We start from the raw sequence: 16,322 nt of genomic DNA, 5'->3' as shown, positions 1-16,322 counted from the left end.
TGTGCATGCGCGTAGACTCTGTTTGCCCCAAGTTTTTTAGCAATACAAATCTGAGAACCACTGCGATATAATAATGCTGCCTGAGATCGAGCCAATATAAAAATCTGAGAACCACTGCGATATAATAATGCTGCGTGAGATAGAGCCAATCGGTGGTCACGATACTGAACTGCATGCTCTGATTGTTTTGGTCTCATCTATTGTTATTCATCTACAGGGTCACCCCATAAAAAAACAGAACACAAATATTTCAATACATCTGTTCATTTAAATTTTTCTCGTCTTTTTTCCCCCCCAGAGTATAAATTTAAGTCAGCATTTGTGCATTAACAATTTGAACAATAGTCTTCCTCAACACGTTAACCAAGGAAAATACATTTTGTGTCATACTTTAATGCGGACACATTTTTGGAATATGTTTTGTTTTCAAAAAGCCACATTTTTGACTGGGTTTGGAAGTTCAGAGAGTATAGGACTGTGCAAATCTTAGTTACAGCAGCACAAAGAGGAATGTGTTTGAGTATTTGACAATTTTGCGCGATGTATGCAAATTTGCCTCCGACGCCACATAGCCTACTTGGAGCACACTTTGCAAAGAAAATTACTTTCATGCAAATGGACCAAAAAAATTGAAAATTTGATGAATGATCGTTAATGAAATATTTGCTGGACATTTGTAGGATTTATTAAGCTTTTTATGTTTAATGTTTTTCTGGGTCACCCTTAAGTATGGCCCTCTCAGATGGAAAATAGGAAGTAGAAGATTCAACTCAAGTAGAAATAGTTACTTTGCTTAAGGTTTACACAAACGGAAATAAAAGTCAAAGTCTAAACATCTTCTTCAAATAAAGTAAAAAAGTAAGTGATTATTTGAAAATTGGTGAAGTCAAATTACATTTTCTTAAAATCAGATTAACCAGACTTTTTCATTTGGATTAATCACAAATAATCACAGTTGCTACTAAAGCTCTGCTTTACTTACTATGTTTGGTACTTCTGTTGACAACATTGCCGCGGGTATACGGTCGTCCGCTGCATGTAGCGAGTAGCAATCTTGCTGGCAGCTACCTCAAAAATGTGTTTTGCTTTTAGGTTTTAAACTTGCTGTGTTTTGAGAATTCATTGCTGCAGTACATGCAAACGACCATAGTTTTTTCTATTTCTTCAGTCCCGTCAGGGTGAAATTTGAAGGGGAATATGCCACCTTACTTATCTTTGCATATCTGCAGTAAAGATAAAGGAGCATGTGCGCTCAAAATAAATTGTGTGATTCATCTGCATTTCTACATTAATAGTGCAATATTTTTCGTGACTAATCGCATGCGTTAACTCATTAGATTTGACAGACATAGTGAAAATATACCCAAGAGTAAAAATTCCCCGAAGGGATGCAGGATATGTCTCAAGCCAGATGTTCTTTAATGAAGCAACACCATTTTTGGTTTAAAGTGAAAAAAATATATAATTTACCATCATCAAGTACAATAATTAAAAGGAAAATATACTCAAGTACATGTAAAAAATGACTTAAGAAAATATAAACACACAAAAGTAAATGTTCCACTATAGCAGTTGGGACTGTGGGAGGACATCCAGCTTTAGCGTATTTTATTCATGCTTGAACAATACACACACTTTCCAGCTAGGTGGCAGCAGTGTTCAAATTATTGTACATTCTGAAGAAAATATGAGAAGGTATACGCAGCTCTTGTATTGCTTAGATTTTACTGACGTCACGTCCGGCTCACGTCCCGCCCATTGAATATGCGTGGTGGTCAAGCTAGCTTTGTTCTCAATGGGTACTAGGCGCCATTTAGCCTTTCTCGGAGAAAGAATTTCCTATGCTTGTCTTGTTTTCGACTCTATGAATCGTTCAAATAGCGAAAAGGATAAACGTTTCTTCAGAGTTCCTCAAAAGGTTATCAAAAGGGCGGAAGAGTGCAAGATTTTACGAAAGGACGACTTGAAAATTGGCAGTGATCACTTCGTTAAAGATTTGTTTGATATACTTTGAACGATTATTATTTTCCTTTTAAGTATTATTTTCATATTATTTGTATTTCTTAAACACATGTTTTCTACAAGTGTTTTGAAAAGCAGGAACTCAGCAAGTCTAAATAAAAGAAAGCATATGTGAGCAAAAATCTAAAATAGTTAAACTTTTATCAAAGACAGCAATCATAAATGAAGCTTTGTGCACCTACACAATGTTGACATCTATTCTTATATCTAGATAAAGATGTGGAAAAACATCCATCCATTCATTTTCTACCGCTTGTCCCTTTTGGGGTCGCGTGGGGTGCTGGAGCCTATCTCAGCTGCATTCGGGCGGAAGGCGGGGTACACCCTGGACAAGTTGCCACCTCATCACAGGGCCAACACAGATAGACAGACAACATTCACACACTAGGGCCAATTTAGTGTTGCCAATCAACCTATCCCCAGGTGCATGTTTTTGGCGGTGGGAGGAAGCCGGAGTACCCGGAGGAACCCACGCAGTTACGGGGAGAACATGCAAACTCCACACGGAAAGATCCCGAGCACGGGATTCAACCCAGGACTACTCAGGACCTTCGTATTGTGAGGCACATGCACTAACCCCTGTTCCACCATGCTGCTGTGGAAAAACATGCATACCATAAACAGTGCAACAAACATGGCATCTGAGAGGCAAAGTTAGATCATGAAATGCATTTTTACCCGGCCAAAAACGATGCATATTTATCCGTGAGAGTCTTGATACCAATTTCCTTGACCCAGTCACACACAAAGAAGTTGTAGACCTCCATGCTTTTTCAAGTTTCCATCTGTTTTGGCGTGTAGAATGGTGTCTGCAGCACAATAGTTCAAAATGTCTGGGAAGGCGATCAACGTATAATCATTGATATCACTCGACAAATCTTTTTTTGACAAAGTATAAAGATATATTCCATTGCCTAGTTAGATTGTTTGGTCGTATCTGCTTTTTGCAGGAAGATTTAAGCCTCTTTTGTACTCCGATAGTTTGCGCGCTGCTTGCTGTACAATCTTCACTTAGTTGACCACCACTGGTTTTCACTTCCGGGAAGAAGTCACATGACGGAATACAAGCAATTGAATCAGTATATCTGACCTTTTTTGAGTATATTGGGGATTTTTTTGTCTACTGAGGTAAATTCTTGCTCCATTTATAGCCATGATTTTGGTTGTGTTACTCCGAATGGAATGTATTATCTAAGAGACTTTTTTTCAAGCGCATTTGCGCACATGCACACATGGTTTTGTCCACTACAAAAAACGCACGTTAAGAAACTTTAACAGCCATCATCGACTACTACGTCATCGCATCATTACGTACCACCCCTTCTCAGACCGAAAACCACCACCGCTTCAAAGACCTGTAAGAAAAACTCGAGTAAATATGACAAGGTGTACTCTATCTAAAATGAAACCCTGAAATTAGAAAATGCCTAATTATATTGTGTTATGACTGTACAGTTAAAAAAATTAAATATAATAGTAGTAAATGGGTACTTTTTTGTCCCCATGATACTACAATGTTATAAAGTTTGTAATGTGACAGAGCAAAAAATAAAAACGCTGCACCAAAATAAGTTTTGATATTAATCTAATGTATATTTAGGCCTGATCTTTACACCAGTATCACAGGCCTTTATCATTTACTATATGGACGATCATTCATTATATGCAAATCTTTCAAAAATAAAACAATTGACACAATTAGATTAAATGGGCATTCACAGGGGTTAAAATATATAAAAAATACATGACATGTATGTCTATTTTGATTCAACGCAGAAGTGTGATTGAGAGATTTGAGCACAAACGTAGAAGCAAATATAAATCCACACACGTTTTACACTCTTTTGGGGGGTATTTTTTTTCCCCATCATTCACAATCGTCATGTATGACAAGAACACAGGTTTTGCTTTTTTTTTTTAATGCAAGTTCATTGTTAGCAAAAGTCCGATAACAATGAAGTCAATGGGAGTTGGTCTAAGTCAGGGGTCAGCAACCTTTACCACTCAAAGAGCCATTTTGACCCATTTCACAAATTAAAGAAAACAATGGGAGCCACAAAACTCTTTTGAAATTTAAAATGAAATAACACTGCATATAAAGTTTTTTTTTTTGCTTTGTGCTATGTATAAACAAACTATTAGTGGTTACATTTTTTAAATCAATGAACGACTGCAGAGAAAATGAAATAAAATTTCCGCATGCAACAAAATGATTTTAACTCCGAAAAAGACGTCGGTTGAAGGTTAAGTAAACTACTTAATGTCTATTTAAGTCCTCCTTGTAGTAATGAAAAAACAAAACACCAAACTTAAATTATCCACTAGCAGACAACCAAAAATGCCGTCCTCTCTCTCTGTGCCGTCATCCTTTTACTGGCGCCGTTTATTTTGGAAATGTCTTGCGACATTTGACTTTTTGTTGTTAGCGAGTTTCTCATTGCATATTAAGCACACGGGTAAACCAGTCTCGTCAGCAGTGAAAGCAAATGCATCTGCATTGAACGTTCTGTTTTCTTCAGACACTTTTCTTTTCTTTGAATTCTCCATAGTAAGCCTACCTGGGGTCGAAAAGTTGAAGTAACCGCACACTGGCGGGTGTCGCACATTGGACGTTGTGACGTGTATCAAGAGCGACAAAAATATGTTAACACATTTTATAAGATCGCCATAAGAATCTTAATAGAATTACATTTTGAAAATGAATGAACTAAAATCAAATATGTTTTAATTAAATACTCATTAATTATTTTCAACAGCTGTTATGGTTTGCAGAGGGAGATGACGGCTCAGACACCAGAGGGCAGTAATGTTCAATGATTTATTATATATATAGTTAAGTTAAAGTTAAAGTACCAATGATTGTCACACACACACTAAGTGTGGTGAAATTTGTCCTCTGCATTTGACCCATCCCCTTGATCACCCCCTGGGAGGTGAGGGGAGCAGTGGGCAGCAGCGGTGCCACGCCCGGGAATCTTTTTTGGTGATTTAACCCCCAATTCCAACCCTTGATGCTGATATATATAATAATAAACAATATTAATAAACTATAGAATGGTGTGTGACAAAATGTGACGAGACGCACAGCTCGCCAACACAGGAACAAGGGCAGACGCTGGAAGGACAAGGAAGAACAATGAAACACGGAGCTAGACACGTAGAGAGAGAGAGAGAGAGAGAGAGAGAGAGAGAGAGAGAGCATAAAGCTTGTGTCGGCTTACGGTACAGAAGACTATATCCTGGCGCAGTTTTAGAAGCTATGTACGTGCTAAATGGATCCAACTTTAGTGAACACTATTGCTAAGTGCTAAACAAGAAATACAAACTAGTACCAACTAGGGTGTTTCAATATTTTGGTATCGGTGCTGGTATCAAAATGTTTTTCGATACATTTCAAAATAAGGGGAACCACAAAAAATGTCATTATTGGTTTTATTTTACAGAAAATCTTATGATACATTACACATACATTTCTTATTGAGATCAAAGTGCAATTTTGGCATTACCGTATTTTTCGGAGTATAAGTCGCACCAAAGTATATGTCGCACCTGCCGAAAATGCATAATAAAGAAGGAAAAAAACATATATAAGTCGCATTTTTGGGGGAAATTTATTTGATAAAACCCAACACCAAGAATAGACATTTGAAAGGCAATTTAAAATAAATAAAGAATAGTGAACAACAGGCTGAATAAGTGTAAGTTATATGAGGCATAAATAACCAACTGAGAACGTGCCTGGTATGGTAACGTAACATATTATGGTAAGAGTCATTCAAATAACTATAACATATAGAACATGCTATACGTTTACCAAACAATCTGTCACTCCTAATTGCTAAATCCCATGAAATCTTATACGTCTATTCTCACGTGAATTAGCTAAATAATATTATTTGATATTTTATGGTAATGTGTTAATAAATGTGTTAATAATTTCACACATAAGTCGCTCCTGAGTATAAGTCGCACCCCCGGCCAAACTATGAAAAAAACTGCGACTTAGAGTCCAAAAAATACGGTAAATAAGATAGTGTACAAACTAGACAACTTCTCTTTTAGTAGTAAGTAAGTGCTGCTGAAGTATGCAGTAACATAGTGTCATTTCCCATTCTTTTATTTGTCAAAATTATGAGGACAAGTTGTAGAAGATTGATTTTTAATCTATTTGTTCATTTACTGTCAATGTCTGCTTACTTTCTGTTTTAACATGTTCTTTCTAGGCAAGGCAAGGCAAGGCAACTTTATTTGTATAGCAATTTTCATACATAAGGCAGACTCAAAGTGCTTCACAGCACAACATGTGGTACAACAAAGTGAAATGAAAGAAAATAAAAGCAAAATTAAAATGCAGACAATAAAAATAAAAACAGTGCGAACGTTAAAAGTTAAAAGATTAAAAGATTTAGCTTACACTTACACTTCTGTAAAATATATATAAACACTTATTTTTCTGTTGTTTGGATACTTTACATAAGTTTTGGGTGATACTACAAATTTTGGTGTTAATACAATACCAAGTAGTTACAGGGTCATACAGTTATTTTGTGTCCAGTTACATATTTCCTGGGTTTAGAAATAATATTAATTAAAAAATTAAAAAAAGTAAGATAGTAAAAAATATGGATGTAATCATTGTACTATTGACTAAATACGGCTCTGGTACTTCATATTCGTACGGTCGATGTCTGTGTTGATCGACTCATGGCATTTGTTTAAATTTAGGACCGCTAGTTTGCTGATAGCGGTTAGCTATTGTGTCCTCCTACTGCGAGTAGTGAATCATGTTTAGCTATTCCTAGTCCTGCAGGGATGATACTTGTAAGAAACATACTTTATTTGTCGCCATGGAGACGAGGATTAGTGATTTAGGAGTAGCTAAAACCCTGCCGACTGCGGATGGACTTTAGCCGCGAGCTAGCTACGTTTTAAAGCATTTCTTGCAGAGCTTCAGTGTTTATAGCTTCACCTTTATTGTTAGTTTTAAAGCCAGAATATGTTCATTCCCCTTCTTCTGTTTCCACACTCTGTTTTCTTGTAAACACTGGCCAAAATGCGCCTCTTCTCGTACTACCAGCAATGTCACGACGTGACAACGTCGTGCCGTAATGTCCGTAAAAAAATTAGTAGTGGAATTTTTTTTTAACAGGCAGTATGAAACCGTTTTTAATTTATTAGTACCGCGGTACTTTATTAGTACCAGTATACCGTACAAACCTAGTAACCAATATAGTAATATTTAGATGAAGAAGTATTCAATCCACATGAAGGTTAAAAAAATAGGGTTTTCGTGTCTTTCTTGCGATCTCCGAGTCTAAATTGGATGTCACAGATGACAAACCTCTCGGTTTATGGCTAAAACCTGTGAGAGGCATGATTTATAATCTAGAATGAATTTAGAGGCGATCATGATGCAGTTTATCAACATGTCAACACTGTAGCTGCACAAGCTAGCAACCTCTCTGTGATCACGGCACGTCCAAAAATAGTTTGCCTCTTATAATAACAATATCACTAATACTTGGTTAATATTCAGGTCACAAGATGTAAATGGAGTATTTTTAGATACTTTTTTAGAGTGATTCAGATGCAGAATGGATTACTCCCATGCATTGCTAGCCAACTAGAAAGAGACGATTATTTAAAATTTTAATGCAAAAAAAAATAAAATAAAGTAAAGCTCTTCTTTATTTTCTTGATGACTTTTTTCCATATTTTTGCTACACTATTGCTATTAAATAAAGTAGTGCCCACAGGGTTAAAAAAAATCTTAAAGGGGAACTGCATTTTTTTGTATTTATTTTGCCTATAGTTCACAATCATTATGAAAGACAAGAGAATGTATGTATGTATTTTTTTAATGCATTCTAACCCGTAAATAAACGTAAATAAAAGTCAGCTTACAGCGTAGCCAACAGGAAGTCCTCTATTCCGCCCATGAAACCCAATAAATAACCATTCAAAAAGCCCCCAAATACTCCATTTAAATGTTGTGACTTGAATATTAACCAAGTATTAGTGATATTGTTATCATAAGCGCTAACGCAAACAAACTATTTATAGCATCGCCGTGATCACTATCTTGTGTGGCGAAATTGACGTTATCGGCTGGTGAGCTGCTTTTCATGTCAGAGCTCGTGGAAGTTTATTCTAGATCATAAATCATGCCTCTTACCTTGATAGTAGAAAAATGAGGACATAATCCGACAAGTTGGTCAACTTTCACATCCAATTTAGACCCGGAAATGGCAAGAAAGACATGCAAAGACACTTGGTTCCAACCCCCTTTTTTCTTCGCGAGGATTATGAGTCATTCTTTATTTAAATGGGAATATAGGAACATCCCATTGATCAGCATCCCAGTGACAGCAGACATTGTACAGTAAGTGATGTTTTTTTAATGTTTGTTGGCTCTGAAGGAAAAAACGACAGTTGTGATGCGATTGTGAAATTAATGCGCCGCGATTGCTTAAAATGATCAAAATACGTAAATATTACATGTTATTATAAATGTACATCTACATTACATATATACTTACATCAGGTGTATACAACCTTAATGGAGGTGTTTGGATGTGTTTTTAAAGGCTTTATAGCAGTGGTTCTTAACCTTGTTGGAGGTATGGAACCCCGGCAGTTTCATATGCGCATTCACCGAACCCTTCTTTAGTAAAACTTTTTTTTTTTTAAATTCAAGACAAAGTTATATTTTTTTTACTGGTGCACAAAATGAACTGTGCATGAACCACAACAAATTACACACCTGAAAATCAGATGGAAAATTAGAGGGAACATTGTTTGGGGGTATCCATAATACGCCGATAGGGAGAAGTTTTTATTTACACGATGAGTTGGGCGTGTCTTGACCTCTGCGGCGGAGGCTCCGCCGAACCCCTGAGGCCGACTCACCGAACCCCTAGGGTTCGATCAAACCCAGGTTAAGAACCACTGCTTTATAGCATGGGTGTCAAACTCATTTTAGCTCAAGAGCCGCATGGAGGAAAATCTATTCCCACACGGGCCTGATGGGTAAAATCATGGCATAATAACTTAAAAATACTACTATGGCAACTTCAGATTGCTTTCTTTGTTTTACTTCGGCCCAAATTAGAACAAGCACACTCAGAAAATGTACATATCACAAATAATCCTCTTGACAAAACACTTCAAATTACTTGAAAATTGGTGCAGTTTCAAAAACTCCATGAAGAACACAATGAACTTAGACTTAATTTCAGTGTTTCTACAAAGCAATTAAACTTTAAATCACAGGCCGTCTTGGATTGAACAAAAAACAAAATAAAGCGTAAATTAAAACACTTCTATGTATTAACTACCTCATTGTCATTTCCACTGTTTACTGTCTTTAAAGTTGCACAGAAGACAATCATTTTCAAAGAACTATATCAATGTGCAGTGTCTCATGCAGCATTTTAAGTGGGGTTACCAATTGTTTATTTTACTCCTGTTTGTTTTACGTTGGGTCAAGGGGGAGGAGTCTCAGCCCCGCTTTACCGTGCACCTCTTATTTGGTATACTTGCTCGCTCCGGTATACACCATTTGCTTGCCTCACAGAATTGCTTTAGCGACATCCAATGGGCACATTTAGTACAGCAGTTTCTTTAATTTGAAAATGCAGCTACATTTTACACTTAGCAAATTCCATTACGCGGGCCGGATTGAACCTGTTCGGGGGCCTGATCCGGCCCGTGGGCTTCATGTTTGACATCCCTGCTTTATAGGCAGAAGCAGCTCCCATAAGCTCCATTGTAAGCTGACTTTTTATCGTATTTATTTACTAGTTAAAATGCAAAAAAAGAAGAAGAAAAACATACGTGTTCTTGTCCTACATAAGGGTTGTGAATGACAGGCAACATTCTGAAAAAAAGTGCAGTTCTTTAAGTAGGATACACGCTTTATTTGGAGTTAGTGTTTGTCTGTAACCAGCTTAACACTTACACACAATCAATTAATAAATATGATCAGGTTCTCAACAACATTTGAACACGGGGGGCGTGAAAGAAAATAATGGAGAACCACCATAAGGACGTGGAAAAAAAATCTATTTCCACACTCCTGAGGACTTTTTTTTTTTAATAAACTTCCTTTAAAACGAGCCTTCAAGAGGTCGGCTCCAAAAGCCTTTTGCTGCCTCTACCAGTCCCTCGGAGTAACAATGTCACTCCCTGTTGCTGCAGCTCCCTGTGCCGTCACGGGCCACCGCACAAAAAGACACGTTTCTGAGAAAACATTATTGTTGAATGGGAAGACAGGGCCGAGCCAACAGAGGCGGACATTGTCTCCCCGAGCGAGAGGCAGCGGCGGCGGCGGCGGCGGCGGCGGCGGCGGCGGCGGCCCGTTGTTTCCTCCTACAGGTCCTCCCCCCGAAGCAAAGAGGGGAGCGCTGCCAAGTGACGGAAAGGTGATTCATCATTGGTCTATGACAGCTGCAAACTGGATTAGCCCTCCCCCTAATCAACATGCAAAGCGACTTTAGCCAAGGTAAGCAGGAAGGGGGCTGGGGGTGGCGCAGGTGGGCAGTAAGCAGGAAGATGGGACGTGTTGAGCGGCGACAAGCGGAGCGTGACAGCACCGAGCATCTTCAGCACATCTTTCATGTGCAATTGACACTATCTGAAATTTATCAGCACCTCCCTCCCACCTCCACCCCTACCCAACTCTGGCCTATACTGACAGCTCCTAATGACCGTCAAGGGCTGCTTCCCGCAGGCGAACACACACACATTCACTTCAAAGCCTATTGACTGTGAGTAAAGAGGCATAGAGGGAATAACATACTGTATGGACATATATATATATATGTATATATATATGTGTGCATTGTAAAAGACTAAAATCCTGCTTCAGAGGCCCCCGCACTCGGGGCACTTTAGAGGCCCCCAGATCAGTGGTGCATCTCAGACAAATCAGCCAAACACAAAGAGCATATGGAGCCACATATGTTTCCTATGACACCACCGATGCCTCTATTACTCTCCTGTAGCTGACAAGTTACATTCTGCCCGCTCGCCTCCAGAACATCAAGAGGGCACACGGCCATAACACTACATCACACGTGACTCAGGCCCACCGTGGGGATACCGGGGTCCATAAAAAGGTCAAGAGTATAAAAAGGGGGGAAAAAATGGCAGACAAGATTTTTGATTTAAAATATATGACAACCACAATGGGTGTGGGGGGGAGGGGGGGGGCAAGCTATAGGACACACAGCAGGCCGGTACCCACATAAAAAAACAGTATATTAAAAATTCCCAAACATAAATTATATAAAAATAATTATATGTTTCCACACAAATGGAGCATGTTTTTCCCTTATAGTTAAAGTTAAAGTACCAATGATTGTCACACACAGCTGTGGCGAAATTATTCTCTGCATTTGACCAATCCCCCTTGATAACCCCCTGGGAGGTGAGGGGAGCAGTGGCCAGCAGAGGGTAAATTATATGAATACATTTTCTTGAATGTATAGTCATTTTTCTATGTATATAATTTAATTTTCATTTATTTAATACATTGGGACCAACATAATATATTTATTTATTATATTGTTTTTAAAAATTGTGTCCAAATTGTACAACCAAACGTTTTCCACCAGGGCCAATACCAGTGTTTCTTAACCACAGGCCGCGAGTGCCGCCCGTACCACCAAAAAATATCGGTTTCTCAGCTGTGGTCTGTATGGGCAGTTGTAATATATTTTTCCACCACTTGTGGCAGTAATTACAATATCAAATAAACAGATAAGGGTCCGGAGCTAAAGTCGTAGAGAGGTTTCTTAAGCGCAAAAATTATGACCCAAGAGGTGAAGCTGTATTTTCTTTTGCACTTTAAATTTATTAAAAGTTTAGTTAAGAAACATATTTATTATTAATTTAGTTTAATTATTTTAGCACCAAATAGTTTATGTACATTTTTTTGCGTCAGTAATTTGAGTGCCTTCTTTTATTTTTGTAAGTTATTTATGAGTACCATCTTTTGTAGTATCATTTGACACGGTTGTAAACTGTAAGTAGGTTAGATATAATAGTTTATTACAATTAAATCAGGAGTAAGATTATTATTTCAGTGTTAATATCTGAGTGGGCACCAAGCCCCTCTGTAGTACAAGAGTTGGGCCAAAAAGTTAAACAATCCCTTGTCTATACTATATTGTGTCATCCATCCATCCATCCATTTTCTACCTCTTATCTCTCTCGGGTTTGCGGGGGGCTGAAGTCTATTCCAGCTGCATTCAGGCGTAAGGCGGGGTACACCCTGGACAAGTTGCCACCTCATCGCCGTGCTTGTACAGTGCCATTTTTGGATTTTTATTTACATTTTTAGATTTCGTAAAAACTCGACAACAAAACATATTTCACAAAGCATTGTGTTAATAATACTAATTAATAATAATAATAATAATAATAATAATACCCAAAGTCACTGTACATGCAATAAACAATCACAATTTAGAATTGACTACGAATATGACATTAATAATAAGATGGAACAATCAAAAAATCAAAAAATGTAGTCAAGGTGGGAAAGCACTTTTGAACAGGTATGTTTTGAGTTGGGATTTAAAAGGTGTCTACTGAGGCAAGTAGATGGATGTGTTGTGGTAATGACTTTCAGAGTCTGGTCGCTGTTGGTAATATCAACATTTGAACTTTTTCTTTTAAAAAGTGAGTCTATTTGTTCTGTTTTTTCCCAATTTTTGCAGTTTTTTTGTTTAATTTCATACGTACAATTTGCAGCGGGCCGATAAAAAATGAGTCACAGGCCGCAAATGGCCACTGGGGCGCACTTTGGACACCCCTGTTTTAGTGCCAAGGGAGGTTCTACAGAATCCTCGTGTCATGTTTTTGCCATAAATTGGGGGATTTTAAAAAATATTAAAAAAAAAAAAAAAAGGGAATTGATGTAATTTATTTTTTTATTTTTATTTTTTCGTCTTGAAAATTGGTGTCCAAATTGTTTAACCTGTTCACATTTGAAGACAGGATGCACAACTGGGCAGTTAGTAAAACACATTTAAAAAAATTATATTTGTGGCATATTTTCCTACGAAAACATTGCTTTTAAACGGAGAATGAATGCAAGACAATGGAGGCAAGATAGTTGAAAACCATAACGATGAGCAGAAGAAAAAAAACGTGAGGAAGGAGCCTTTAGGCTGTTGGAGTGACGTGTGTGTGTGTGTGTGTGTGTGTGTGTGTGTGTGCGTGTGTGTGCATTGTCATCCATTGCGAGCAGGTGAAAGCACCCAGGTGAGGATTTAAAGGCCTTTCTTCTGTGCCGCTAAATATTTGTTGCTGCTGGGACGGGCGGGACAAAAAAGAAAGCGCATCTTTCATGTGCTTCTTACTTCAACCTGAACTGCTGGTGTGTCTTTGAAGAGAACAAAGCGGGCGCTGGATGTGTCATCATGACGGGGGACGACAACAAGAAGAAGGACAAGAAGAGGAAGAAGAAGAAGAAGCTTCTGTCACGGTTGCCTGCTTGCTTGTTTGTTTAAAAGGTAAACAACAATGTTTAGCTTGGAGCATGTCTGCATGCATGGTTGCAGGTGAAGGCTAACTTGGAAAAAAAATCCAGCAAACATTTTCTGCATGACAACTTATTCATGTCATTAGTCCACTTTTTACACCTGTTTTGATTTACACCTCTTTAAACAGCGCTTGAATCCAAAATGGAACCTTTAAAAACAACTAATCCCCACTTAAGCTGGTCAGCTGAGTCCACATGGTGGCCCAGGAAAAATAAATCCGCTGGCAGAAGAATGTAGATGCAGACAACAATTGAACACAGATGTGCGAGGACGGACGTAGGCACGGTTCACTTGGCTCCAAGACGATGAGGAATGGCGCCTCGTATCTAAATAGCTGCCGCATATTTAGAATCAAATTAACTCTGAGTGCATATTTACATGTAAATAAGGGCTAATTAGCACATATTTGCACTTTACAGGAACTTTTCAGGACTTGTACAAATAAACCGTGGCAGCTAGTGAAGCGTGGCACGATCGCCGATGCTCGCAGGGTGGCACGGTAACTGCTGGACGGCTACATTAAATCTGTTAATTCCGGGCTCTTCAACCTTTGCAATCATTTCCAGAAGGCCACGACATGGCCTCGCCTTCCAGGGACCATCAAACAAGATTTAAGGTGCACTTAAATCTACCGCTGTGCAATATGAGGCCGGGATAAAAAAGGAGTGTGGTCACAAACGTTACACTGTAAAAAAATGACCGTGATTTCACAACTTTTAACAGTACTTTTTTCACAGTAATCAAAATTTAAAGCAAATGACTGTAAAGGTTAAGATACCCTTATATTTCACAGCAATTAACTATTATTTCGCAGTAAAATACTGTAAAATCACAACAAATTACTGTAAATTCAAACTGATTTGTCTCTTAAGGGGTTCCGTAGACCACGTTGCACACGCTTGTACAGTAGGTGGCAGTATGCTGTTAAAACGAGAGTAATCGACAATAAAATTACAACTGTGAATATAGTTGTAATTTCATCATAATTAATTGTAAAATTACAGCATTTAGTTTATTGTAATTCACTGTAGGGTCACAGCTCGGCAGTTACAGTGAATTGCTGTAAAGAAATGTCACAGTACTGTAAATGTTACTGTAAAGCAATGTAATTATTCGCATTCGATTTTTGCAGTGTAATTTTAATCTTGTTGTGCTTATGTTTCACGGCTTATATGAATAAAACTTTTTATAATTATCACTCCAAAACTGACATTTTAAATCAGGATAGACAGTACTTAATAAGTACATGCATTTATTTGTATGTAACACAATCAGAAGTGGTGAAATTGTGCATACACCAGAAAGAGCAGGTTAATATTTAAAAAATAAATACAAATAAAATATATATACATATATAATGTGTGTGTGTGTGTGTATATATATATATATATATATATATATATATATATATATATATATATATATATATATATATATATATATATATATATATATATATATATATATATTTTATTTTTTTAATTTAAATTTTATTTTTTTTAAACCGTAAAATGTTTGGTGATTCATTCAATTGTTTTGTATTTGATCAATGTATTGACATTGGGAAAAAACATTATGCTACACACTTTCCATTCTTTTCTCTCCAATGCTAAAAAGTGGTAACATTTAAACATAGTAACTGCCGAGACACGGATTAAATAAGCGCGGCTTCTGCCTACTCCTTTTCATGTACTTTAATGTAAACAAACCCTCTTAGCGCTATTTCTCAGCACTATAATAAAACACAGGAGGAGGGTTTTGCTGCATTGTCAGCACTTGTCTATCTTTAAGGCTCATTTCCTGCTTTGTCAGCCCCCAAACAGTTATGTGTTAACAAAATAACAACACCACAGTATTTAGTAAACAACCCCATCCCGGTTTCTTTCTCCCATTCTGCTCCACTCTATTAGTGCAAGCTGCAACAAACACTTCTGCACACAGCAGGCATAATCAGGCCTTGGGCAAACAATGCCACTGCAGTCCAACTACTCCCGCTTGAGAGCAAATATGCAAAGCAAACAGACCCTCCCGAATCAGCCTTCTCATTACGGCTTAATTGGATAAATAAGGTTTATTGTGTGAGTGAATGGAAGCAGACGCTCGCACACGCTTGTCATGTTTGTCCAAACAGAAGCTCCTGGTGCTTGTGCTTTGGTGTAGTAGCAACACACACCTCTGAGAGAAATGAAGAGGATGGAGTTTGACGTGGAAGTGAAACGCATTAACACGTCCCTCAGTTTAGAGGAGTCATGTGTACTGCAATTGATGGCGACTGAGAAGCGGCGGACTCTTAAGTCCGGCCTTCGGTCTCGGTCGGCCTGGACGTCGAGGTCGCATCTCAGCATTCCATGGCCGCAGCAGATGGCGTAAAATGTCAACCGGTAACTTTCAGTTTGCGTGTTTTTGCCATTTAAACATTTAGAACAGAATCATACTTATACTTAAATGACTTAACATTTGGATTGGAAATAAGGGGATTTTTTTTTCTTTATCAGAAATATCATTTGGCAGGGAAATATATTTTAAAAAGTGTAACAATTGTTTGTGTGACTAACTACTCAACTACTCAAAAGGCGCATTCAAATTATAGAGTTAATATCCAAACCTTACTCTGAAGGTGAATATTAGTAGTGGAAAATACCACATTTTAAGTTCATTTTACTTAATTTTAAACTAAATCTAAAAAAGCATGATTTTTATATCAATTATAATTTAGACTTTTATTGCTGTAACCATAAAACAAATGAT

General features: G+C 37.6%; 1 protein-coding gene across 4 annotated transcripts in view; it reads right to left on the bottom strand.

Moving 5' to 3' along the window:
• eya1 (EYA transcriptional coactivator and phosphatase 1) overlaps window positions 1–16,322 on the bottom strand; it is a 139,913-nt gene that overhangs the window by 60,919 nt on the left and 62,672 nt on the right. The gene's annotated exons all lie outside the window — the stretch shown is intronic.

Source organism: Entelurus aequoreus, linkage group LG15, assembly GCF_033978785.1.
Source record: "Entelurus aequoreus isolate RoL-2023_Sb linkage group LG15, RoL_Eaeq_v1.1, whole genome shotgun sequence".
Lineage (NCBI taxonomy): Eukaryota > Metazoa > Chordata > Actinopteri > Syngnathiformes > Syngnathidae > Entelurus > Entelurus aequoreus.
The sequence above is the reverse complement of the archived record's forward strand: the minus strand, read 5'-3'. Positions and strand labels throughout refer to the sequence as shown.